The sequence below is a fragment of the Lemur catta genome, chromosome 22, assembly GCF_020740605.2.
Source record: "Lemur catta isolate mLemCat1 chromosome 22, mLemCat1.pri, whole genome shotgun sequence".
Lineage (NCBI taxonomy): Eukaryota > Metazoa > Chordata > Mammalia > Primates > Lemuridae > Lemur > Lemur catta.
Window position 1 is genome coordinate 28,170,392 of NC_059149.1, and position 27,837 is coordinate 28,198,228.

Sequence of the window (27,837 nt, forward strand, 5' to 3'; positions counted from 1 at the left end):
TCTAGGATCTGGTAATACAGCTATGAACAAGGCAGATAAAGTAGGCCCCTGTTTTAGTGGAACTTAAACATCAGTGGTGAGAGACAGATAATAAAAACACCACAAGTCATAAGGGCAAGCATTGAATTAAAACAGAGTGACATGACAGAGAGTGGTGGAATGGCACCTTTAAATTGTATGGTCTGGAAATGCCTCTGTGGAGTACAAAGGTCCTGGGCTGAGACGGAGTTGAATAAGCAACAAGTTTAATCAACTGGGGCTAAAAACCTTACAGTCACTCTTTTCTCTTCCTCATCCCAGTAAATTCTATTTGTCTGTCAACTTAAAATAATCAAGACCTTAGTCACCTAAAGTGTCTTTTAGCCAAGAGGAACAATGTCTCTTATCTTAGGGACTTACCTTTGTTTTTATAGAAAGGGTTTTTTTTGTTGTTGTTGTTTTGGTCACTCAAAAAGGGACTTTAGATGTGTCAAAGGAACCAAGCTTTGAAGTTAAGGTTTTTTAAAAAAAATTATAAATTCTGTTTAAGCCACGATTTTTTTTTTTAGAAGACAAACTGGTTTTTTCCTGACTAAAATTAGAATGAGAGAAAAGGCTCATAAACTCCAATGAGTAGTTTAATAAATAACCCTTAATTTCAGAGAAAAAGTGAAAATCATCAATCTGTGAGCAGTAGACAATTTAGAGAATAAAAAATGAAATTTTTATCTTAAAGCAGAGCTTTAATTTTAGTTCTGTCAAGTGTGGAATTGGGTCGCTGGAGTAAGGTCTGAATTTCAACTAAAGCCACCGGAGATCTGAAATCGGAGAGGAGCCTCGCCAGAGACCCCTGCTGGCTCCAGTGAGGTCAGGTGAACAACAGTCCTTTGTGTTGGTATCAAGGCTGGCTTGTTGGACAAGCAGCAGGGATTACCAAACGTTCACTTTGAATTCCTTCATGATCACCAAAATGTCAACCTAAAATAATCAAAAGAGCCAGAATCTAGTTTAAAGAGAATGCATTTAAGACAGTCACCCACGAAGCAAAAATTCCAAAGAATGAAAGTCAGTGTGTCCAAATGCTTAAGTTTGGGGTCATTTCTAGAGATAAGCTTTATGAAACTTAACAGAATTTTAACATCCTTTTATATAAAGCTTAATGTATGGTTACAATAATCTGATTAGTTGAGACGGTCTTTTTTTTACTTTTTAGGGAAAGGTATATTTAACATTTCACACTGAAGATGTAGTAGTCATGGGGTCTTTTGCGCCATCTGTCAGGTACAGGACAATAAAGAAGGCAGTTATCTGTAACAAAGACCAGTGATTGGAAGGGGAGGAGGTCTGGTCTCCCATCTCTCCTGGTCATTTATAAAACAAAAAACAATGAAAGAGAGAGTTCATGTATAATCTGAAAAACAGAAATTACAACCACATGCTGCATAACTCAAGTCACAGTCACATTTCTCTCAAGACTTAAAATATTTTTAGAGTTCCAGAAATGCTTAAATTTTATTTTCACAGGTTTCACCATCAGAATACATCCAAGTGCACCATCATCACTTACCTGTGCAACTGTAATCACCTAACTGGTCTCCTTGTTTCCATCCTTGCCCCCACCATTCACTATACCCTACACACAGCAGCTGTTAGGGGTGAATGGTGCCCCTTCCCCAAATTCATATAGTGAGGTCTTTAGCCCCCACCAATGGAGCATATGACCTTATTTGGATACAGGGTCTCCACAAAGATAGCCAAGTTAAAATGAGGTCATTAGGATGGGCCCTAATCCTTTTAAGAAGGGGACATTTGGACACACAGCTGCATGGGGGCAGATGATGTGAGAGTCACAGGGAAAGACAGACACCTAAAATCCACGGACAGAAGCTGCAACAGCTCCTTTCCTCTGCAGGGAAGTTTACATTTTTCCCCTGAAAGTTTGATAATTTGAATCTATAAAACAAAACTAATAATAGATTAACAGGGGAAAAAAGGCATACAAATTTATTAATATGCATACAGGCAAAGTAGTCATACAAAATATGAAAAACTCAACTCAAAGAAAATGGCCAGATGGTGGATGCTTTTTTACCATCTTGAGATTACAGAAAGAATGGGGGCTTGGATCAGGGCAAAACAGGTTATGGTGGGAAGACAGGTGCTGTGAGGGGGAAGAGGAGGCCTGGCTGTTCAGAGTGGTTTGTTATACAGAGGAAACCTGCAGGCAGCAGCCCTTGGGAGGAATAGGTGGTAGCTGGTGGTATATGTTTCTCCCTTAAAAATGTCAGACTCTCGGTGAATCTTTCCCAGATCCGGACAAGGGGGGCTTCAGAGAAAGCCTGCTTGCATGTGTTGTTTACTTCGCTTCATTTCCTCTGCAGATGCAAATCTCCCCCACAAAAGACAGCGTTGCAGAGCTGTTATTGCATTTGCAGGCCCTCTGAACAGTCACCTCAAAATACGTCAAAGAAGTATATTGGAGTGAAATATTTTTGGTTTCCTTTACCTCTCAGCCCTCAGAAGGAACCAACCCTGCTGACAGCTTGTTTTCAAATTTTGAGCACCCAGCACTGAGAGACAATAGATGTCTGTCGTTTAAGCCGCCCAGTGTGTGGTGCTGTGTTACACTTGCTGCTTACCCAGCAAACACTTAGCACTTCTCTGCTTGCCACAGTCCCGTCTCAGAATAAAGCCCAAATGTCCTGTCGGTGACCTATGAGGCTGAATCATGAACCACCCCTCACCCACTGAGCTCCCATGGGAGGCTCCTCTGGGGCTCTGTGCCCAGGCATGTCTGTGCCCAGGTGTGTCTGTGCCCAGGCATGTCTGTGCCCAGGCGTGTCTATGCCCAGGCATGTCTGTGCCCAGGTGTGCTGCAGAATATCAGGACTAAGTTGACTCCACAGGGACTTCATTCTTTGTTCCAGGAAATTCCTGTCCAGGAAGATAAGGCTGTAAACCAGTAAATAACTTTGTTGTTTTCTTTGGGAATCCCTTAAAATTTTATTTATCTAAACAATGGGCGGGGGGAGGCTAACTCCTACTCACACACCAGGAGGCTCCTCTGGGTAAACAGCCCTCTCAGGACAATAGACACAACAGGTGCTTATCACAGAGCTGTTTGTGCCTCAGATTCGCTCTGAGACCTCTGCCTAGCTGTGCCCACCCCTCATGTGCCCAAACCTGTTAGATCCTTACCTAAAATTACTCAAAGGCAGACCTCCAACCACAGGAATTCTTGTCTCCTGACTTCCTCCGTCTGGGACTCTCTCTCTCTAGACCTTATCTCCTCACTTGTCTTCTTCTAACCTAAGCTTCTTCACTCAGACTACTTTCAATTCTCTAGAGAAGCCATGCTGTTGGGTACTCACATATCTGGTGTTTACTGCACCTCTTGATGGCATCGTTTCCTCTTGTACCAAGGATGATGAGGAGATTGTAAAAACTGACAAGGCTGGGGTTGAGATGGCAGAAGTGGTTTTGAGGACCTGCCCAGTGAGGAGTTGTCGGAACTGGAACAGGAACGTACAGCTAAAGAAGCAGCAAGAGAAAAGGAAACTGCCAGAGAAGAAAAAGAACCTCCAAGAAAATTCGCAGGGAAGGGTTTAGCAGAAGCTTTTGCTAAACCTCAACCTTGTTGCAGACCTCAACAAGCTCCTTAAAAGGGGCATAGAAAGGTTTTCATTAATAGAGAGGAATGTTCACGGTGCCTTATCTGCTTACAAACAAATCTGTGGTGAAAAAAAACCAAAACCAAAAAACAAATCAAGCAAACCATGAGGGACATGCTTCTGAAAAGAGCGACACCTCCTCAAGAAGAGCCTCAGGCAGGCCCTCCAGGAGGTGCACAGCAGAAGGCACTGCTGTCACAGGAGACGACAGCTCCACACCTGTTGATGCCCCTGAAGACCTTCCAGTGGGACAAGACATGGAGGTGGAAGACAGCGATATTGGTGATGCTGACCCTGTGTAGGCATCGGCTTATTTGCCTGTTTGTGTCTTAGTTTTAAGCAAAAAAAGTTTAAAAAGTAAAAAAAAAAAAAAAAAAAATTAAAATTTTAAAAATAGAAAAAGCTTATAAAATAAGGCTAAATAAATAAGGCTATAAAGAAAGAACATGTTTTACTCAAAGAGTGGAATTGGAATGTTCTTAACTCAAAGAAACGTTAAACACCTGAGGAGGTGGATACCCCAGTTATCCTGATTTGATTAATTCACATGGTATGCCTGTATCAAAACATCACATGTATCTCATAAAGATATACAAGTATTATGTGCCTATAATAACTAAAAATTAAAAATAAGGGAAGAACAAAAATATTTTTATACAGGTGCACAATGTGTATTTTAAGCTAAGTGTTATTACAAGAGTCAAAAAATTTATAAAGTAAAAAGTCACAGTGAGCCAAAGTTAATTTACTATTGAAGAAAAAAAAAATTTTTTTTTTTGAGACAGAGTCTCACTGTCGCCTTGGGTAGAGTGCAATGGCATCACTGTAGCTCACTGCAACCTCAAACTCCTGGGCTCAAGCGATCATCCTGCCACAGCCGCCGAAGTAGCTGGGACTACAGGTGTGTACCATCACGCCCGGTTAATTTTTCAATTTTTTAAGTAGAGATGGGATCTCACTCTTGCTCAGGCTGGTCTTGAACTCCTGAGCTCAAGCAATCCTTCCCCCTAGGCCTCCCAGAGTGCTGGGATTACAGGCATGAGCCACTGCACCCGGCCTGAGCAAAAAATATTTTTTATAAATTTAGTGCAGCCTGAGTATACAGCATTTATACAGCAGTGCACAGTAACGTCCTAGGCCTTCACATTCACTCACCACTCACTCATTGACTCACCCAGAGCAGCTTCCAGTCCTGCAAGCTCCATTCGTGGTAAGTGCCTTATACAGGTGTATTATTTGTTTTTTGTCTTTTATCCTGTATTTTTACTGTACCTTTTCTATGTTTAGATAGGTTTAGATACACAAATATTTACCATTGTGTCACAGTTGCCTACAGTATTCAGTACAGGAACATGCTGTACAGGTTTGTAGCCCGGGAGCAACAGGCTATACCTTACAGCCGAGGTGTGTAGGAGGTTACACAATAGGTGTGTGTAGGTGCACTCTGTGATATTTGCACAACAAGGTTGCCTCACCACCACATTTCTCAGAACAGTTCCCCATGGTCGAGCTATGAATGCCGGCATTTGACCTTATTACAAAGAAGCTATACCGTGACTTATGATGATGTGTGCAGATTGGAGAACAAAACAAGTAATAAAATGAGGCAAAAGAAAATGAGGACAGGCAAGTGTGGTGACAACCAGATGAGGTTTGTGTCGTGCAGATCTCTCTGTGGTCGGGCCACAGCTTTAGGTTGAAGTAGGTACTAAGCTTTCAGAGCCCAGGGTCCATAAAAGTTGCCCGAAAGAAGTGCCAGTAATCTTTATATTTAAGACCAGAGAATAATTTAATAAATAAGATGTAATAACGGCACCTCCAATGATTGCCTTTATAGGACGCTGACCAGGCAGAAGGCTCTTTCATGGGCTTGCCAAATCCAGGCATTACTGGGCTTCTGAGCTGGCTGAACTGTCTCTTGGACATTGAGTATTCTAGGAATAGGAAAACACCACTCTTCCACCACTCACCACCTGTTTCTCTTTGGCTGTCTGATCTAATAATACTTGTTGCTGTTTGCTAGGAATGGCCCAGGATCCAATCCAAAATACCACATTACACTTAGCCTGCCTTTAAAAATAAAATTAGGCTGGGTGTGGTGGCTCACGCTTACAATCCTAGCACTCTGGGAAGCCAAAGCAGGAGAATTGCTTGAGGCCAGGAGTTAGAGACCAGCCTGAGCAAGAGCAGAGACCCAATCTCTACAAAAAATAGAAAAATTAGCTGGCTGTGGTGGGGCGTGACTGCAGTCCCAGCTACTTGGGAGGCTGAGGCAGGAGGATCACTTGAGCCCAGGAGTTTGAGGTTGCAGTGAGTTATGATTATGCCACTGCACTCTAGCCCAGGTGACAAAGCAAGACCCTGTCTCATAAATAAATAAATACAAAATTAAATGATTTTTTAAAACTTTTTTCCACTATTAGCTTTTAGTTAAAAAGTCTAATATTAATTTTTTAACATTACTTTTAATGCTAGACAGTGTTGTTATAGTCAGTGTTCAAGGACTTACATGCTTTAAAACAAGTGTTGAAAATCACTTTATTCAAACATTTTTTTCTCATCAACCATTTAGAAAGTTCTGAAATAATAAGACTGTTAGGATTCAGCCATACCACTTCTCCAATCTGTAATCTTCTGACAACTTCTGTCATTTAAACACATTACTCTTTTCCGTTGACAGATAGATATTTTGGAAATGTTCCTATCCTCCATTCCTTTCTTTGCTGTAAAGAAAACACTCCCACTGGAGACAAAGCGTTTGAATGAGCAACGGCTGTTTGTGCCTGAACATCAGTCACTCTTCCATCTACCAGGGAAACCCCATAATAGTCCCCTTCTGCTCTGCCAAGAGATGTCAACAGCCTTCCCTTATAATGTTCCTCTGTCTGCACAGATGACCCCAGATATGCGTCTCTGGCCTCGGCCTGTGACCACTTTATTATCCGGCTTCCGCGGGTCTTTCTGACGGCTTCATTTGGACAGGCACCCATACCTCAAAGAACAGTTCAAAAGGACAGCGCCCATTGTCTCTGGCTTTCAGGCTTTTTGTTCTGCATTGTTTAGAGGGGATAATAAGCTTCCTGGCTTCCTTTATTTTCCCTAACACACATTATTACTATTTTTGTTATCAAAACTTAAAGCTTGGATTTTTAAATGATTTTTTTTCTCTTCTGAAAATCCATGCCAATTCCTATTGTTTCCTGAATAGTATATTAACTTTCAGATTTATCTTCTCTGCCAAGAGCTCTATTATTTAATGTTATAACTGAAAAAAAAAATCCTTCCATTTAACTCTTTCAGAACGCTGATGTATCTAGAGATTTTGCTGTTAATCTCAAGCCTGAAAAAGATACGTCATTCTCACAACATTATCTCACATTTAGGCTCACACGTATATTCTAGGTTAAATTCTGTTTTTTGAAATTACTTTGATATTTTGTTGTTCATTCTGCTTTGCCCAATATTAACTCAACAATTATTTTGACCTTACCATGTACCACACTGGACCAGGCACCATAATATCACGTTCCAGAAGACAGACATGATCCATGCCTTTATGGACCTAACAGTCCAGTAAGGGAGATAGACCAGACTTTTTTTTTTCATTCAACAAACATATGTTAGTACCTAACTTTTTCACCGATTACAACTCACAGCGAGAATGCAAAAAGCAGCTACTTGAAGACTCTGAAAAATTAACAATAGCAGGCAGAGAAATAAGACTTGATAGAGGAGAGAAATAAAAACTTGAAAAATGACCAATACTAGTGAATTTCCAGGTTTATTTTCCTTTAATCTCTTGCCCTTTACCCAAGCGTGGCGTGGCAAGCTGAGCTGCAGAGTGCACAGTGAACACAGACAGCAAACACTCCAAGAGAAACCCGCTCTTTCTGACCAGAGAACAGGGAGTTGAAGAGTGCAGGGGTGAAAAATCCCTGTTTTCTTTTCTTTTTGTCCTTTTTCTGTCTTGGCCCAGCCACGAAGCCAGCTCACCTTGCAGAGCTACCCTGCCACAGTGGTGGTGGGGACAGCTGAAACCCCAAGAGAAAACTATCATTATGGTCAGAGGTGCTGGGCAAAGGGGCCCATGGGAGTCGGACAGTGTAGGGGAAATCCCAGAGAGAAGTGAACGGAGAAGGCTGTCCCCTAAATGTGTGCGTGAATCTACCTGCATCTTGAGATCACCCCGAGCTGTCATGCACAGAACAGACCCGTAGAAGCATGACAAGGGCTTGAAGAACTAAACAGAGACAGGAAACACTGCCCACAGAAGGCAGAAAGGGACTTGCACTCTGAGCATAAACAGGCTGATTGCCTACTTAAGCAAAACAACAAAAAACCTGCATTATCACACAGGACTCAGATTCTCACAACATAATAGTCAATATGTGCAAGATATAACATAATGCAGAATTACTTGATATACAAAGAACTGGGAAAATATGACCGTTTCTGAAGGGAAAAGACAATCAACAAATGCCAACCATGAGATGGCCCAGATAAGGAAATTAGTAAAGTTATCAAGCAGCTATTATAACCACGCTTGAAATAAATAAAACAATAGAAAATGACTTTTCAACAGAGAAATAGAAATGATAGAAAGGAACAAAATGAATCTTTGAGGACTGAAAAATATGATGTAGTACAAAAAAATTCACTAGATGGGCTTGATAGCAGAAGGAGGCTGTCAGAGAAAGACATGAGAAAATGACCACTAGAAATCACCCATCTCAAGTACAGAGAGAAGAAAGGTTTTAGAAACAATGAACAGAGCCTCAGGGACCTGTGGGATAATATCAAAAGGTTTCACATTTATGTCTTCGGAGCCCCAGAGGAGAAGAGAAATAGGTGTAGAAAAATTGTTTGAAAAATAATGGCTCATGCTTAAATCTTATCAAATTTGGGGAAAAACATAAACCTCCACGAAACCCAATCATGATAAACTTAAGAAAAAAAACCAAACCTGTGCCAAGAAATATTATAATCAAACTGCGAAAGGAAAAACAGGAAGAAGAATGTGGAGGAGGGGCAGTTAGATAAAAACAACAGATTACATATAGAAGGAGGAAAATGAAGATTTCTCCTCTGAAACCATGGAGGCCAGAAGACAGTGGAAGTCTTTCAAGTGCTGAAAGAAAAAAACAAGCAGGCTGAACACAGTTCCCCCAACAAAACCCTGCCATCCTAGAATTCTACATGCATTAAAAATGTTCTTCAGAAATGAAGACAAAATACGTTTTTGAACAAAAGCTAATAAACGAATTCAGCAAAGTTGCAGGTTATAAAATCAACACACAAAAATCAGTTGCAATTTCTGTACACTAACAATGATAATCTGAAAAGCAAATTAAGAAAACACTTTCGTTTACAATAGAATCAAAAGAATAAAATCCTTAGCAATAAATTTAACCAAGGAGGCAAAAGTCTTGTACACTGAAAACCACACAGAAATTATTGAAAGAAATTAAGAAGTCATAAATAAATGGGGAAAAAAACACCCTATGTTCATGTACTAGAAGACTTAACATTGCCAAGATATCATTACTACCTAAATTGATCTACAGATTCAATGTGATCCCTTTCAAAATACAATGGTATTTTTTTTATATAGAAATAGAAAAACACATCCTAAAATTCACATGGAATTTTTTCTTTTCTTGAGACAGGATCTCACTGTGGTGCCCAAGCTGGAATTGAACTCCTGGGCTCCAGTGATCCTCCTCCCTGCCTCAGTCTCCTGAATAGTGAGATTACAAACATGCACCACCGTGCCTGGCTGCCACATGGAATTTTACGGGACCCTTAAAAATAAAAATAAACAACAAAACCCATAGAATATACAACCCAAGAGTGAACTCTAATGTAAACTGTGAACTTTAGTTAATAATAATGTGTCAATATTGTTCATAAATTGTAACAAATGTACCACACTATTGCAAAATATTAAAAATAGCAGAAATTGAGAGTGCATGAGGGGTGAAGGGAGTGTATGAGAACTGTCTGTACAGTACATGCAGTATTTTATATAAACCTAAAACTGCTACAAAAAAATCTAATCTTTTAAAATCACTAATATTTTAAAAATAGTTTATAGCCATTGCATTGCCTTTTTTTTAATTAAAATATAAAACAGGGATATGAGTCTCACAAATATGACCTGTTTTCGTCGCTGTTCTTTCTTTGCTGAATTTCCCTGCCATTGGGAAGACTGGCTAATTCTGCTTTCTTCCCGGTCGGAAACAACCACCAGCAGAGGGTGCTAGAACGCAGGCATTAGGATGGTCTCTGCTCTGGGGGGACGGGAGATTCTGCACTGCGCTGGCTGCGCTCGAGGGCCACAGGCGTGCGCCACGGGGAAGCTTTGCATGGGAGGGATTTTACACAGAATGAACAATCTCTGTGTCTGTTCTACAGGGTGTCTTATGAATATTCTTTAAGAAAGGAAACATAGTCTGGACTCCTGACAACTGAGGTGAATTCATCTTCTTTTTCTGGATGTTACTGTGTAAGGAAAGTAGAAAGAAACATATTTCTTTCTTTTTGTAGCCACCAAAGTGCCCAACCTAAGTTCTGAAGAAAACTGGAATAAATGTCACTTAAGTTAAATAAGAAAGTTAAGGGAATGATCAGGTTTGGGCTTAATTTTGTTTTTTAGAAGAAAATTCCCAGAAACAAGAGAAAATGGACGAAAATATTAACAGCTTAATTTTAAAATGCATTTCTCCAAAAAGAAATCTATTTAAATTTAAATATCCATTTACATTAACAAATTTGTTAAATCATTTTGTTTGCCGTTTTTTCAATATCTGAGGAATCTTTACAGTTGCTAAAAGGTTCATTAAAAGTGTTTTGTTAAACTTCCTCCATAAAATTCTGAATGCGATCTCCCTTTATTCCCAGAGGTTATCCAAGAAAGGAAGTGGAGAATGTTCTTTTAGAAAGCATGAAGTGGGAAAATGTTTAAAACTATTTATAGCAGCACTTAGCTGTGGAAATCCCAGACTTTACCATCTATTTATAGTTTTTCTTTGGGTTAAAAGGGTGAAACCAGAAATCTTGAAAATGCTGCATGCTTTTATCCAGCAGTTAAAACTAATAAGCTGTCTCTCTGTGGTTATGATAACCAGAAACTTATAAGAGTAAATGTAGAAATGACAATAAATACATTTTGTCTAAGAAGAAAAACCTGTTTAAATTGAGACGAGCAATGTTTTCTCCAATTAAGTGATTCCTGTTTGGGTTTCTTACGTTTTCAAGTTATCCACAAATTGGATTCTATCTGTAGCCCATGGGATTTCTAATAAATGGGAAGCATAGAGGCTTTACAAAAACTTGCACACAAGGTAGTGAATTTCCAATACAGGCTGATCATGAGAATAAAAAGAAGGCCAGATAAAGTCATCGAACTTCAAACAGCAGACTTTAAACGATGCTCAGAGGGATACCAATTTCTGAAAGTTCTGCCAGACTATAACATGGAACTCTTCTCTGGCCTTGAATATATGGCACAGAATTTGCACTCATGCAATGGAATATATAATCTATTGACCCTTAGGAATTTCATTGTGTTGCTTTCTTAATATATATTTTCTAGAGGCAAAAAGAACAGTTAGACTGTTATTGCCACAGAATGTTCAGAGCTTAAAAGAGCCTGGGCGAGGGCAGTGGCCAACGAGGAGGGAGAGGAAGGGACATATCTGGGCATCTTTTTTTAGAAGTAGACTCAGTTGGCCTTGTTGAGGAGTTAACATGTTAAAAATGAAATTCTTCAAATCAAGGGAAAAATTTTGCCTCAATAACAACAGGAACTTTGGCTGTGTCTAAAAATTTAGGGATGATTAAGAATGGATAAATACAGTGGTGAGAAAACACAACGAAGTCTTGTTGCTGTCTCAACAACTGGTTCTCTGCACACACCACACACAAAATCGCACTTAACTACTAGAAGTTATTAACCATCGTAAGTGCACATCTGTAAGTAGAACTTGCAGAACCCAATATGATTTTGTGCCAGTCAGGTTAGACAGAAATATCAAGCCTCTAAAATCAACTGTAAATGCAAAACACACCAAAACCTTTTCAACTATGGTTCCCATTTTTTTATTAAATTCAATTCTGCTGCCTGGGTGGTATCACAGAAGAACACAATATAAACCTCCTAGTGAGCCTCACCCTTTAGGCTGGAGGGTAAAACTTACCCAATAACTTGTTTTCCATCCACCTGTGCCAGTGGTTGATTTTTTTTTTTTCACCTCCCAAAGCACTAGCTGGACACTCCACCCATTTGCCTCTTAAGTGCATGCCGTCTTACGCCACCTCTGACGCCACCGTCTTCTCTATTTGTTCCTGTAGCAAACCCGTCTGAAGCGCTCGTTTCCTGTGGCCACTGCGCTGTGTCTGTGTGCATCCTTGCAACCTCTCCTCAGCAACCTCGTCTTCTCTTGTTGAAGAGTTTTCTGATTTCCCTGGAAGCCACATGGGTTGCATTAACCAGAAGCAACCTGGGGTGGAAAGTTGGAGCCGTGAAGTTCTCACTCGATTTCTGCTGTCACCATTTCGAGTGATTCTGGACAATCACTTGACCTCTCTAAGTCTCTGTTTCCTCTTCCCTGAAATGAAAGATTGGGCCAGATTCTCTGCAAGGCCCCCCTAGCTCCAGTGGCCTCATTCCCTTTCCTTCCACCCCCTCTACGGACTGGACCAAGCTCTGAGGACCACATCATCCCATCTCCCAAACCTGTAGATAGTATCTGCAACTCTACTGCCCCAGCCCCTCACCAAAAATAAGTCTAAGAGTATTTTTAAGGAAATCCAAGCTGGTTAATGAAGAGGCAGCTGCTCTCACTCAGGAGCCATGAGCTCCCTTAAAGGAAACCACCTGAGGCCTTCGCTGGGGCAGCAGCTAACCCCGTGGACTTGGCCTTCGCACAGGTGAACCTACGTGGGGCTTTACGTCCTCGGCTGAGATCAGGATCCAAAGTGCTTGGCCCGGAGGCTCTGGGTGTTCACATGTTGGCTAAATGAAGGCATGGTTGTAGTATTTTCAGTTTCTTCTAAAAGGTCATTAGTTTTTCAAGTGTCATGAATAAAAAGCACCAGAATGATGACTATTCCAAAAGTATACGCTGGGGGTGGGAGGTCCCGCTGAATCTCTGGGACTGGGAGCCCAGGCACAGTATTTTTTTGGAGAAAAATGGAATCTCCTTAGGTGACTCTGGCCCACAGCCAGGATTGGGATCCACTGAATTGGAGTCGTGACAAGAAAGCAAGTGATCCAACCAGACGTCTCTGTCCTTGGCCTCACTGGACTTGCTCTCCCAACAAATCTCCTTTTACACTGGATTGATTTTTCCTACGTGTTGTGCCCTGGCAGCTGCTTTGGCAAAATCCTTGAAGGAATCCCTTGCTTACTGTACCTTAGAGCAAAGTGATTTAACAGTACAACTAAAGGAATAATGAAGTTATCCTCCCGATTTTATATGGAAAAAATGATTGTATGTGGTGCTTAAATCCTTGTTATAAAATCGTTTTGTGTGCTCCGATAAGAAAGCTATTATTATTATTATTTTTTTAAGGAATAAGCAATCCAGTACATCTCCATGGTCATTGGTAGTGATGGCCGAGTCCTGGCATGGAGCTGAGATTGAACTCGTAGCTCACGTCGGGGGTAGGGGGGGGACTTGCATGGCACATCGCGCCTAACATGACTAAATACAGACAGGGTAGGACGCTGTGCATCTGGAGGCCTTGAAGAATTGACTGGGGAACTGCACATGGTCAGCACATGAGAATAGACAACGAGAGGAAGATGACTTCCACTAAAGAGAATACATAACTTATTCACTGCATTTTCCAAAAAAAAAATAAAGAGAGAAGAGAAAAAGAATTCTTTGTTAAGGAATCAGCAAGTTTGAGTGTAACTGGGAGATAAAATGGGGATCAAAGATAATTGTTTCATGAGGTTCTGCTCGGGCAAGCTTAGATAGGAGTTCAGAGAAGCCTTGAGATAGTGGGGAAACAGGCCTGAGCACAGCACACATCTTCAGACTTCTCAACTGGGAGTGGCAAATGAGTTTTGTGGGTTTTCAGGGTTTATTTACAGATTACATATTTAATGTTGAACATTTGTGTTATTTAGTATTATGTAGTCATTAAACTTGTCTTAGTCATTAACTTGGCAGTGAGATTTTTCGGGGGGGATTCAGTCATGCAGTGATCCATCCAACTGCCTCTTACAGCACTTCATTTGGACCTGGTGCAAATTCAAATTCATGATCTTTCTTTCTAAGCCTCTTAGAGGCTTTTTTGATGAGTACTGGATAGAAGTTCATTGAGTTGTGAGTAAACTATTCCAAGTAAAAATGTGGGAAGCAAAGCCAAGGCATCTATTTGAAGTTCCGGTGAATTCCATCTTGATAAATAAATTCCCCCTGGAGTTTCCAGGTTCAATTAAATACACATTTGCCAAGCACTTCTTTGACAGGGAGGTTTCATAAAATAGATACGATCCTTGCGCCAGAGCAGCTGATAGACTAGGATGAATATTAATAAATAGTTGTACTTGCGTCTGTCACCTTAGATAGAAGTATATCTAAGTACAGCAGGGACAGGAATTAAGAGGGAAGAGTAAGGGTGAGCAGTAGGAAAGATGGCACTTGAATGAGTCTCAAAAATGTGTAAGAAATTTCTGGACAGAGGGAAGAGGGTGGAGAGGCCATTCTGGAAGCAGGAAACAGCACTGATAAAGGCGTCTAGATACACGTGCACGGCACTTATAGAAACAGTAATTTATCCATCCATGCGGACCAGAGGGCATGGCGTGAGAGGCAGACGGGATGGTTATGATGCCAGAAATGGGGATGGCGATGAGTCAGTGAGAAGGTGGATATTTCAAGCGAATGCAGTTTGAATTTAGTGAGCGCTGGAGAGAGCCGTCAGAAGATTTTATACAGGAGAATGGTGAGGTCAAATCTGTGTTTGGGAAGGTCTTTCTGATGGGAGTGTGGCGGACGGTGTGGGTGGGCAAGACTGGAGGCAAAAAGACCTGTTAGGTTATTGCAAGAGGCTGTTTAGAGATGATGAGCGTCTGGGGTGCGGCTGTGACAGCAAGGACGGAGGGGAGGGGACAGACTCGTGAGTCTTTCTAAAGTCGGATCAATGGGACTTATTGATTGCCTGAGTTAGACATAGGGTGTCTAGGCAGATAGAGGGAAAGTTTAACTTCCATAAAATAGGGAAGACAGAATATCTCAGCTATTTATTTATCCTATTGTACGAGCTCCTCTGGTGCCAGGATAGTACCTATTTCATGAAACTTCCCCGTCAAAGAGGTGAGTATTTAATTGAACTGGAAAACTCAAGGGGCCTTTATGTATCAAGATGGAATTCACCGAAACTTCAAATAGATGACTTGGCTTTGCTTCCCACATTTTTACTTGGAAGAGTTTACTCACAACTCAGTGAATTCCTATCAGACACTTATCAAAAAAAGCAACAGGCTGTTTTCCAGAGTTGTTATAAATTCAGCCCAATCTCTCAGGCTTTCCACAAACATAGCATGGTACGATAATTTTGAGGTTCTGGAATAAAGATTCTCTGGTGAGTACATTGTATTTACTAGGACAAGAAAACAAAGAAAAATTTTTGAAAGGTTTTCAAAAACGAGGATTGAACTCAAAAAGGGTTTCTGGTTAACCATATGAACCAGGGAATTCAGAGAACTATGACATTCCTGTCTCTGAACATCATGGTTAGCTGGAGATTTATTAAATTTGAAAACAGTAAATAATGTGACATATTTCTTGGTCTGTTGTAGGGTTCCAACTGTGAACCTAAGTGAGATTCTAAACTCCATTTCCCTCACAAAATCCCCACAGCTTAGTTTTATTGTATTAACATAATTCAATTTAGATGGAATATTTAATTCTTTACATCATTTTATCTTTTCTTAAGTCTATTCACGATTTTTTTTTTTGCCTGTACTCATGACTTTGAGAATATCATCTATTTCACGAAAAGCATGCAGCCATGATACTCAATTTATATGTTATTATATCCCCGAGGGATAGCTTATCTCGTTTGGCAGAAGTAGCAATATATTATTAGTGAATTCTAAATAATCTCCAAGTTGGCATTTTGGTTTGAGAACATTCACATGGTAACAACTCAATGTACTGAATTGATTTAAATCCCCCCGTTTTCCCTCAGAAGCTGTTACTAGTTACTGCGGGTTAATCGGTACCTGCTGGCAAGCCGTGTCTAGCGGGTTCTCTAAAAGGGGAACGGCGGGCCAGCCAAGATGTGGCAACAGCGCAGGGCTGGCGCATTCGTGGTCTGCGATTGTGCCTTTCTTGTGCCAACCCACGCTCCCTCCTCCAAGTAATTACTCTGTTGCAAAGATTTCCCTGGGATGCCCCAGAGCGTATGTGGCTGCAACACTAACCCCACGCGTGGATTTCACGGGGACGAGGGGGACGCAAGGCAAAACACTATGAGCCCAAAGTAATGGATACCTAGAGGGCCTTTCCGCCCTGCAGGAGGGAGTCCTCTCACATATTCTATCTCCTGGAAACGTACCACTATTTGGAAAGAACTTAAGCTTTGCAATCAGAGAGATGGAATTTGAATCTCCCCTCTGCCACGTAGAAGTGGGTGACCTTGGGCAAGTTACTTAACCCTTAATAGCAGACACTTCTTCCTCTGTGACGGCGCTTCTGCTAGGTCAGCGAGATAATGAAGCAAAACCCCTACACTGAAAGGGGCCAGTTAGTCCCTTTCATCTGTGTTATTAGCCTCTTAAAAAGCAGGTGACTTTTTAACCTCACTATGAATTGCTTTACTCAGATCATTGAGGAAGATGGGCAAGGAATGCAAGTTCAATTTGGGACTAGAAATCTGTGTATCACAGGGTGGTCTGGGCAGGTGGCGATGTCAGACCACAGAGAGCCTTACTGGGCGCACAGGGTGGTGGGAGGAGGAGGCTCACCAAGGGACAGGGAGGGTGGCAGGAGACCATGCTGGCTGTGCAGTTTGAGCCCACACGGTGGGTGGCCACCACGTCGGCTCAGTCCCTTTCTCCATCTCCTGACTGTGTCCCAGTCGTCTCAATCCAGAACTTGCCTTTCTTCCAATGAAGGGAGGAGGAGGGAAGGACAAGAAGCTAACCTCCCTCCTCCGCTTTTTATGATCTGTATGGTGCCTCTGGGAGCTCCAGGTGTGGGGATGTCCCTGGATCACTGACAAATGTGGCTATAAGGCTGAGGATGCGGGACCTTAGACCCTGTCCCAACCCGTCCATTCTAGGATGAACAGGATTTCACTACTTTTCTGGGCCTCGCTGGAGGTGAGGGGACTCATTTTCCCTGTCTTCCCCACCTGCCTGGGTGCACCCTGCGGGACCTGAAGCTCTTTCCAAGGTGAGGCTCGGTTGCTGGGAGGGCTGAGAAGGGCTGCACGTCCAAGCTGAGTCAGCTGGTGGTTCCATGTGCCCCGTAGTCACCCCAATGCTGGGGACTCGGGAGGCTCTGGGCCACTGTCCACCATACTTCTCTTCCCAGGTGCATCACCAGTACCCCCCAGGGACCCTCCTGTTAGCCTGCAGACACCCAGCTGTGGGAGAGGTTGTCCTGGCAATCCCTGCTCCCATGGAGAGCATCATGCCTTTGCCAGCCACCTCCCCTACCTGCCAGGTTACAGCTGCTTGGCTCCTTGGAGCCCTTGGCCCAGGTACAATTCAACAGCCACATGAGCCTCACTGGACCTCTGAGAGGGCATGGAGGGAACAGAAAGAGCTTCCAGATACCCATGTGCCAGGCTAAAAAACACTGTGAGGATGTCCTGGCAGCTGCACAGCCGACCTGGGGGCCCTAGCCTGTGCCTCTTCTGAGCTCACCGCAGCCCCGTCATCCACAGCCCTCACCCTGGAGCACTTTCCTACTGGTGGGGCTGCAGAGGTCCTGATCTGCCCCCACATCCACTTGCTCTGCTCCTTCTTCTCCCACGGCCACTGTGGCCTCACTCCGTTTCTTAAGCCCCTCAAGTCTTAATCCTCCCCAGCTGTGCCATCTCAGTGTCCCCAAAATAGGAGAGGCCTTGACATTAGAAGTGTTTGAGCTGAAACTGAATATTGCACCAGGAGTTTGAACCTACCCCAACTCTACCATTAAATTCTAAAACTTGAAATGGACCTATGTTGGAGTTTCCTATTTTATTTTTCATTTTCTTCTCTTTCATATTTTCTATTTTTCCTTCTATTATGCATTCCAAGTAATTTCTTTGGATATATTTTCCAGTTTATAAATTCTCTCTTGCACTGTGTCTGATTTGCAGGTTACATTTTCATTAAATGTTTTTTCTTACCCTTGGCCATTTACAAATTTTTGAAATATACTTTGTCTTTTTAAAATCTATATATTCCTCCTCTATCCCCTTCCCTCCCTTACAGTTGTCCAATTTATTGTTTGAAAGACACAGTCATTTGGTCTGTACACTTTCTCACCATGTGGATTTTGGTGGTTGCATACTCATGCCAGGAGTTCAGCATGTTTCTCTGTCCTCTGCACTTCCTGGAAATTACTGGCTGAATCCACTGACTGGATCACACTCAGATTCAATCGTTTTGTCAAGAAACTATTAGGAAAAAAAAAAAAGAAACCATTAGAAACATATGATGTCTGATTATCTTTCTTTTTTGTGATCTTAGCAGTCACTGATATTGATGCTTAGCATCTGGTTCCATTTATGGTGTTGCAAAGGGAAATCTTCTATCATTTATTTTTCGTTTATTAGTTGGAATACTTTTATAAAGAAATGCTTTCCCTCATCTACCATTTGTTCACCCAGTGATAAGTTTATAAAGGGAAGGCAATATAGATGCTCATTTGCTTCGCTTTGGTTGGCAGTTTTCAAGGTCGTGTGTTCATTCCCTTTCATCCCTGCCATTTTCAATAGCACTAAGAACTCATGGATAAACCATTTTTGAGGTGTTTTAACCCACTGCATTTATTAGTATTAAAGCTCAAAGTGTCCAACTTTGTTTAGTGGGAGCCTCTTCCAGTTGGCCCCTGGGTCCTTTTGACATTACCTTAGTAGTCTTCAATGGCCTCCTTGCTATTTGGTGTGATAAGATATTCCAGACTCATCTCATACTTTTCTCTTGAAGGTGTGAAATCAGCCATTTCTCCAAGAAGCCTTGATTTATTTTTTTTGTGAGAAATGGTGTTTCAATACTACAATTTTGGCACTAAGGGGGAGCCAACCTCTTCTTGATTACACCAGTATCTCCTTTTATCCACATCTGAGAACCTAATTCCCAAAGACACAGGATAGGATGGAATTAGAACATCTCATAAAAACCCATTTGTTTTATGCCAAATTACATTCACAACAGTTTTTCAGAATAATAATACTAATTCTACTACCAATATGATCACTGAAAATATAATTTTTTTGCATGTGCTTTCCCTTTCTTCTTCCATTCCCCCTCTCATGTTTGAAATAGTTGTATTATATAATACCAACATTGTCAGAGCCTGTAGCTGTTACATACTCTACTATCTTTCTCTTTTAGTAATTCGTGTGTGTGTGTGTGTGTGTGTGTGTGTGTGTGTGTGTGTATGTTTTTGTATCTCACCATCAGTGCTTAAGTCAACATCTCTCTACTCATTTCGGTCATCTGAAGCTTGATCTCTAGTAGAGTCCTCAGGAAAGGTTAATGGCGACAGTATTCTCTCAGTTCTGGCATGTTGATAGCAGTTTGCCTGTCTTTTATAATTAAATTCAGTTTTGCTGGATGAAAAATTCTTGTCTCATACGTTTTTTCCTTGAGTAATTTAAACATGTTATTTCATTTCTTTATGACATAAAGCATTGCTATCAAAAAGTTTGATAATCTCATTTTTTCTTCATAAGTCACACACTTTTAAAAAATATCTGTTATAGGCTGAATCATGTCCCTCCAAAATTTATATGTTGAAGCCCTAACCCTCACTGTGACTGTGTTTGCAGACAGGGCTTTCAAGGAGGTAATGAAGTTTACATGAGGTCTTAAGAGTGGGCACTAATCCAATGTGATTGGTGTCCTTCTAAGAAGAGGAAGAGACACCAGAGATGTCACCAGTATTGGCCCAAGAAAAAGGCCATGTGAGGACACAGGGAGCAGATGGCTATTTGCAAGCCAAGGGGAGAAGCCTCAGGAGAAACCAACCCTGTCAACACTTTGATCTTGGACTTCCAGGGTCCAGAACTGTGAGAAAATAGATTTCTGTTGTTTGAGCCACTCACTAAGTGTATTTTGTTATGGTAGCTCTAGCTAACTAATATATTGTCCAGGCAGACGTGGTAGTGTGCACCTGTAGTCCCAGCTCCTCGGGAGGCTGAGGCAGGAGGCTTGCGTGAGTCCAGGAGTTCTAGGCTGTAGTGCCCTGTGCCAATCGGATGTCTGAAATAAGTTTGGCATCAATAGGGTGACCTCCCGGGGGTGGGGACCACCAAGTTGCCTAAAGAGGGGTGAACTAGCCCAGTTTTGAGCAGGTCAAAACTCCTGTGCTGATCACTAATAAATGTCCAAAGGCTTTTTTTCTTTTTCTTTAAAGTTGAGTAATTATATAATACAATTTTGAATTGATATTTTCAGGTATATGGTGTACTTTTTCAATAAGTGGTTTCAAATCTTTGTTTTTTTAAGTCAGTAAAGTGCTCTTGAATTGTCATTTTTAGTATTCAGTTTTTCTTTCTTCTTTTAAAATTTGGTTTCTTCAAAAACTCCTGTCTGATTTCCTGTGCCGATCTTCAATATTTGTCACTATTCTTGACATCTTTTTAAATTCTTTTTTCATGTCTTTTTAATTTTTAAAACTTTCTGTTTTTCTTATGGCATTGCATACTGTGCTTACTTGTTATTGTGTTCTGTCCAGTTTAGTCTTTGCTTCTGAAATTCATTTTTAAAATTTCCAATTCTTTCCTGAATGCTGTTTCCCGATCAATGACTTTTTCTAATCTGATTCGCATGTTCTTTCATGTCTTATATAATTTTCTCACAGCCTATCAGCTTGTTCTGAAATAGGTTTTGATCTGTTTCGTGGCTAGAGGGGCAGAGAGGGGGTGATCCCTTTCCTCCCCCCCATAAAGGGTTATGCTAACACCCCTATAACAAAAGACAGGTTAATAAGAGAAAAGCATAGGAATTTTATTTGATCATAGTTTTATGTGACAGGGGAGCTTTCAGAATGAAGACCCAAACATGCAGGGTGAACTATCCCATTTTATGCTCAGGTTTGACGGAGCAGGGACAGCTCTGTAGAAATGTGATGGGACAAAGAGGGTGTGAGTGGGCACATGCAGCGAGGCCTGTCTGCTCATATTCTTCTTGGCCTCCTGTGCAGCTTTTCTTCCTCTCAGGTACAGGGTAGGACCCCTCTGGAATAAGGTAGAATGAGGGTCTTAACTTCCTTATGGCCAAGTGTTGGGGGAAGTTCCGAGTCATAGTTTTAGAATTTACGGCTGGCTTTGGGAAAAGGGGTTCTGGTTTTTATGATCCACCTTGAGGAAAAGGAATTCTAGTTTCTATGGCTTGCCTGGGGGGAGAAGGAGGGGTGCGAGACAGGAGGGCAGAGGTTCAGGGAGAAACCTTTCTTCTAAGGCTTTCATGTTGGGATATCATTTTCTGAGCCTCAGCCATGGCGGTGTCTTTGTGTTATGCTTTTATTGTCTGTAGGGAGGTTATTCTGCTCATTAGACTCTTTTTCTTAAAATAACTTGGGATTTGGCCTTGATATTTTCTGTTACTTATTTTTATGTGAAGTTAGCTTGCCTGAACTTTTAGGATGTGGCATGGTTTAGGAGGGCTCTTCCAGCTTCACAGAGCTCCCTCCTTCATGGTTGTTGGTAATGGTTCAAATGCAAGGATGCTTCCTTTCTGGGTTTTCTGGCGTCTTTTCCTCTGACCAGGAGCTGGAAAACCAAGTCTGTCTTGCCACCAGTATTCGTGTGGCCTCTGAACTAAGAGTGGTTCTTACATTTTTAAATGGTTCTAACAAACAAAGAAGAGAATACCATTTTGTAACACATGAAAATTATATAAAATTCAAACCTCAGTGTTTGTAAATAAGGTTTTATTGGCCCATAGCCAAGGCCATTCATTTAGGCCTTGTGGCTGGTTTTGCACAATAACTGCAGAGCTAGTAGTGACAAGAGACTGGCCTTCAAAGCCTGAAGTTTACTCTCTGGTCCTTTGCAGAAGAGATTTGCTGACCTGGTCATGCCCGCTTGATTGATGTGATTCCACTCCCAGGGCTTTCTCCTCTGGGTAGGGCCCTGGCCTAGCCTGGCACTCAGATGGGTCGATTTTGAGAGTTCGTGGTTGCCGGATGGTTCCAGCACTCTTCAGTCCTCCCCATCGCAGCCCCTGAGCTCACATGCTGTTGGATTTGTCAAAACCCAGGCACCTTTCTCAAACTGGTCTGCTGTTCTTCCGAGTAATAACTGTTAGTGATTTGGAGATTCTACCGTTCTCAGGCCCAGGCTGTTGCCCCATAGCTCCCTTCTCCCTCCTGCACAGACGTTAGTACCATGAGGGACTTGGCTGATGGTGACTTGTCCCTACCTGATTGTGTTTCAGAGCTCACGAGAAGACCTTGGGTTGGTTTTGCTCTCCAGGCTGTCTATTTTTATGTGAGGATTCAGAAAGATTTAAGCGCTACTGAACTTTAAGTTTAAAAACATTTCTATAAGGTCTATTTTGTTCTTTCTAAACTTGATCTTATCATTTTGGAGCATTTTTTGCTCCTTTCTCATGTTTTTATGTTCTCTTTATTTCTTTTAACATGTTGAACACTCACTTTATCATTGATGTGTGATGATGCCAACATCTAAAGTCTTGGTCAGTGTGGTCCTATTGCTTATTTTTCCTAATAACTGTCTGGATGATTTATTTGGAAGTGTGTGTGTGTGTGTGTGTGTGTGTGTGTGTGTGTGTGAGAGAGAGAGAGAGAGAGAGAGAGAGAGAGAGAGAGAGAGAGAGAGTGAGATGGTATCTATAAGAACAGTCAGAAGCCCAGGTGGGGACATTGTTCCAGGAAGGTGTTTGCTTCTTTCAGGTGCCTGAGGCTGTTGCTATTTTTTGTCTTTGTGAAGAAGTTATCCTTCCCTCTTTTTAACCTTCTTCCTCGTAGTAGAACTGCTCCGAGTGCCAGTTTTATCCTGGCCTCCATTCTAACTCCCTGTCCCTGCACACCCCCCATGCACACACACGTGTGCACATATACACACACATGTGCACATACATACACACAGAGTTCTTGGTCACTAGGATCTCCCCTGGCTTCCATGTTAACCCACATCTGTCATTTTATTTCCAGCCCTACAGTATTTTTCCAACTTTCTTACTGGCTTATCCCTTATCCAAAAGGAAATTCCCTATATTTCATTCTGCGTATTTAGGTGTCTATTGTAATGTTCATTATTTGTTGGAAATGTAAGTCACTAATTTACCTTCTTGCACAACACAAATGGCTCAGTTTAGAAACCTAAACATTACTTTCTGGAATGTCTAATATGCCTAAAATTCAGTTACGAAATACAAAGTTTTGTGCCTCATTCCCTCCCCTTTCCTGATGCTTGCCTTTAGCAACAAGCACTGTGCTTCCTCGTGCTCTGTGCTGGCTCAAGCATGGACACGTTGTTTCCCTTTAGCTCAGGGAGCGGTTCCCACAGAGATGTGGATCCCCTGGGAGTGCTGACACCCTAAGCCTGAGCCCAGACCCACCCAGCTAAACTCCGCCTTCATGCTCCCCGCATAGCTACTCCACCAACATGTCCTGTTAATTCCATTTCCAGTAGCTCGCCCATCCATCTCCTCCTTTCCATCTCCCCGAGCAGTTGGTCCAGACCTCAGCACTTCTCCCTGGAAAATTACGAGCCTCTCTTACCCAGCTAACCCCACATCCGACCTGGGGCCCCTGCCTGCCCCTCCCGCTGGAAGCTGCAGCGGTACCGAAGCCCACAGGCCTCCCACACCTCCGGGACTGTGCCCAGCTGCCTCCCGAGTCTCTTTTCCACTCTGTGAACACCTGTGCTTCCTTAAAAACCTAACTCAGGTGTCAGTTTCTTCAGCATTTCCTAACCCCATCCCCTTTCCATATAGAACAAATCACCCTTTCTGAAAGCTGTCTCTTTACCTGGTCTGTAATGCACTCATCACACCACATCGCAATTTGTTTTCTGACCTTAAGCCCTTCAAGACTGTCAGCTCTCTGAGGGCAGGTGCTCTGTCTGGGTTATTTCTGGCCCTTGTAGGCTGGTACAGTGATTGATGCAGAACAGGTGCTCAACAAGCATCTCAGGAACCTCAGCTATTTCTGTTCTGTGAGAATGAATCCCAGGCATTTGCTAGAAGCTGAGTGTTGGCAGAGAGAGAGCAGAGCCGGCCCCATGAATCCCAGGTGGGGAAGACCAGGTGTGGACGGGGCCTCTGAGAAGACGAAGCTTCCAAATTCTTGCTTCTAACAAAAATATGGAAAAGATTCCCACGTCTTAAAATAGTATCCCTTTGCCTCTGGTGACAGGTTAACTTCGCTTGAGTCCATCAATGGCAAAGACCGCAGGGATCATTTGTCCAAATCTCTTTGCTCCTTTAGTGCAGAAAGCAAGGTCCTAACTCCCCCAGCACAGAAAAGTTATGTGCTAAAGTCTAGTTTGGGCTCAAAGGATATGATGAAGTGGCTCCTAAATCTAATAAATCTTTCAAAAGGGTAGGGTGAAAATTGCTCAAGAAAAGCAAAATGCCAAAGAGTTCAAAATAACTGAATTCCTCTGCCAGCCTCTAGCCTCTGCCTCCACAATCTCTTCTGGGCTCTGCAGCAAGGAGGCGACAGACTTTCATCACCCCTCGAGTGATGTCAGTCTCGAGCCCTCTCCCTCCTACTGTGCCTGTCGGCCCTGTCCCCACACAGCGTCCCCAGTTCTGTTATGGGAACAAACCTTGTGGCATTGCAAGTCACAGCCTTCCTGGCCACACCATTGCAGCTTCACACACGCGGGAGAGAGTCCTTTTTTCTCTCTGACCAGTTCCTGATAACTTAATGATTGGGTTTCACATCGCTGGCCGAGCACACTATCTGGCTGATAACTGGCTTCTGGTGCCAAGCGCTGCGGTCTGGCAGTGTCTTCCTCTCCTGCTCTCTTGGGGCCCCCATGGCAGCCGCTGTTCTTGTCTTGCTGTTGACAGATGGACGGAGGGACAGCCGGCGAGCCCTGGGGATGGCTTTCCTCCTAATGAGTCCTCTCTCATGAGCTTTGGCTAAGATTTCATTTGCTGGCTTGCGGATGGGGATACTAAATGAACTTTTTCAGTAAATCTCCTCTCTGGAATATTAAAGATGGAACAATTATGTGTTCCCATAGATAAGCTGTGAATCCAAACATTTAAAAAATTGAAACCAGATTAATAAAGTGACAGCTGCTGCCAGTATCTTACAGTTCTAGGTGGAGCTTAGTCCCTGGAAGGTCCCGAGGCTTTGGGAAAATGTTAATGGCTAACCCGGGAACTCATACCAAATAAAATAATAGCTTAGCCTGAAGAATATTTGTATGCTTTTGTTTAGCTTCAGGTCAATAATTTCAATTATTGTCTCAGTTAACAGTTCAAATATTGGAGGGATAAAAGCTGTTGTCTTCTTGGCACAAAAGATACACTTCATAGTTTTAAAGAAAGTAGTAGAAGAATTAAAATCAAGAACAGGGAACATAACACTTAAATTACAACCAGTTATGTTTTCCTTTTCATGCCTAATATTGTTTTGCTCCTTCTCTCTTTTTTAATCTTGATCAAACTTTCAGAAATTAGCCTATTTTATCAGTCTTCTCAAATAATTATCTTTTGATTAATGAATTACCTTTTTTCTTATTTTTATTTTGCTAATTTCTATCCACTTTATTTTTTCCTTCTTGTCACTGTCTTTGATTTACTATGTAGTTCTTTCCTTAATTTTTTCATTCAATATTTAGCTAACGAAATTTTAGGTGTTTTTTCCTTTATTAATATAAGCAATTATGGCTATATATTTCTCTCTAAATATTGCTTTAGCTATATTCCAGAAGGTTTTTCTTTTTCAGTTGTACATATTTTTCATTTCCACTGTGATTTCTTTTGATATATCAATTATTTATATGTATGTTTTCAAACCTAAAGATATAGTTTTTGGACTTCTTCATATCATTGATTTTCTAAGCTGTTAGTTTATAAAACATGACCTATATGAAAGCAATCATGCTAAACTTATTGAGTTTCTTTTTCCTTCGTTTCCCTGATTGGAGCTCTGGGCCAGACAGTCTGGCTTCTTTGGCAACCTGTGCAGTTTTTCCCTAGTCTCCTCCTTGCCTGGGTCTGTATCCTTCTAGAATTTTGGTTTTATTTAGTGGGTCTCAGCTCCAATCCCACTTACTTCTCTCAGGCCACAGACTCATCTGCTGACCCCGTTTGCTGTTAAAACCCAGGTTCCTGCTTCCCCAGAGCCCGTTCTCTCCTCCCTGGGTGGCAGCGCTGGGCCCCCAACCCAGGCTCAGCCCAGACTGGCTCCCTCCTGGCTCCACACCCTGGGGATTTCCCTTCTTTGTTAGGTGCTCAGCAATACATCTAAAAAGAAGCCTGTGCCTGGTGTGGTAGCTCACACCTGTAACCCCAGCTCTTTAGGAGGCTGAGGCAGGAGGATTGCTTGAGGCCAGGAGTTCAGAACAAGCCTGGGCAATATAGCAAGACCCCATGTCTGCAAAAACTAAAAGTATTAGCCGGGCATGGTGGGGCAGGCCTGTAGTCCCAGCTCTTTAGGAGGCTGAGGCAGGAGGATGGCTTCAGCCCAGAAGTTCACAGCTGCAGTGAGCTATGATGGCTCCACTGTACTCCAGCCTGGGCAACACAGTGAGACTATGTTTCTAGACAAATAAAAATAAAAATAAAAATAAATAAAAAGAAGCTTGTATATTTCTTCAGTATTTGTAGGCATGTTGTAGCAGAAGGGTTTTTAGGTCATTACAACTACTCTACCATTTCCCCAATATCTGGAAAGCAAAAACTTACCATTGTGTTTCTTTTTTTTTCTTTACATTCTCTGTAAACAAAACCTATACTTCTCAATGTGATTCCCTCTAACTAATTAGAGGAAGTGTCACATAAGGAAGTAATGGCAAGACCAAAAATGAATGTTTGTGATTGTTATTTCACTCTGCAATTAAGTCACCACTTGTTACATGAAACAAAATAAACTATTAATGGCTTTACACATAAACAGAGAAAGGGAAATGAACTGGCTGTTTATGTTCACCCGTAGTGATTAACCTGCCTTGATATATATAATACATAGTACCGAATGATACGCTCTATTACAATAGGGCTATTTTGTGGTGTGGCAGAATTTCACACATTTTGCTTTTGTTTTATGCGTTGAATCTCATTATCTTAATTATTTGCAATAAGTACCTTTGTTGTCCTTTTCTCCTCAAAAGACCAGCCGTAGAATGTTGATTTCACCCTCACGGGCCTGGGTGTGACGGTATTCAGGAGTCGAGGTTGTGAGAGCTTCCCCAGGAAGGAGCAGAGCTGGAAGATCACAGACTCTGGGTGCGTGAGTCACTGGGGTGCTGTGTAACCAGTCACTTCTCCCAGGGGTCGCGACTTCGTCCATCTGAGTGGGCTCAGGGATGGGCATGTATGGCTGGCACTGCTGTTGACTCTGAGCTGGGAGATCCCCAGACTAAATAAAATCGTTAATTACAGTTCAGAAGTAAATGGAACGTAAATGCATAATCTCCCTCTGAGTTGCTCTGAGTCCCTGATATTCAAATAGCATTGGCAATGTCTGGCCAGAGGCTTGCTCTCAGCCACCTCACCCTTCTGTGCTGATTTTTAATTTCGCAATTGTACACCTGGGACAACAGGCATGTGCCCTGTTAGAATTGTATTTTTAATTTCATTTTGAATTGCTTATTGATGGTATATAGAAAATGCGATACAATTCAGTTAGTTTTATATATTGATTTTTTGTATCCTATAATCTTGCTAAATTTATTATAAGTTTTAGTAGGTTTTTTTGCATTTCTTATAATTGCTATAGATAGTATCACATAATGTGAGAATAAAGAGTTTTGTTTCCTCATATCCAATCTGTATGCCTTTAATTTCTTTTTCTTGCCTTCT

At 41.9% G+C, this 27,837-nt stretch overlaps 1 long non-coding RNA gene across 3 annotated transcripts; it reads right to left on the reverse strand.

Annotated features, from left to right (window-relative positions):
* Positions 1-701: 701 nt before the first annotated feature.
* Positions 702-27,724, reverse strand: LOC123626573. Of its 3 annotated transcripts, none has more exons than XR_006730909.1 (4): positions 27,121-27,724; positions 18,733-18,953; positions 18,148-18,278; positions 702-3,510 (listed from the first exon to the last, which is right to left on the reverse strand). It is a non-coding gene; the product is annotated as an uncharacterized LOC123626573 (long non-coding RNA). The 3 variants fall into 3 exon arrangements; XR_006730910.1 differs by lacking the exon at positions 27,121-27,724 and adding an exon at positions 24,627-25,397; XR_006730908.1 differs by lacking the exons at positions 18,148-18,278; positions 18,733-18,953; positions 27,121-27,724 and adding an exon at positions 4,825-4,955.
* Positions 27,725-27,837: the final 113 nt, after the last annotated feature.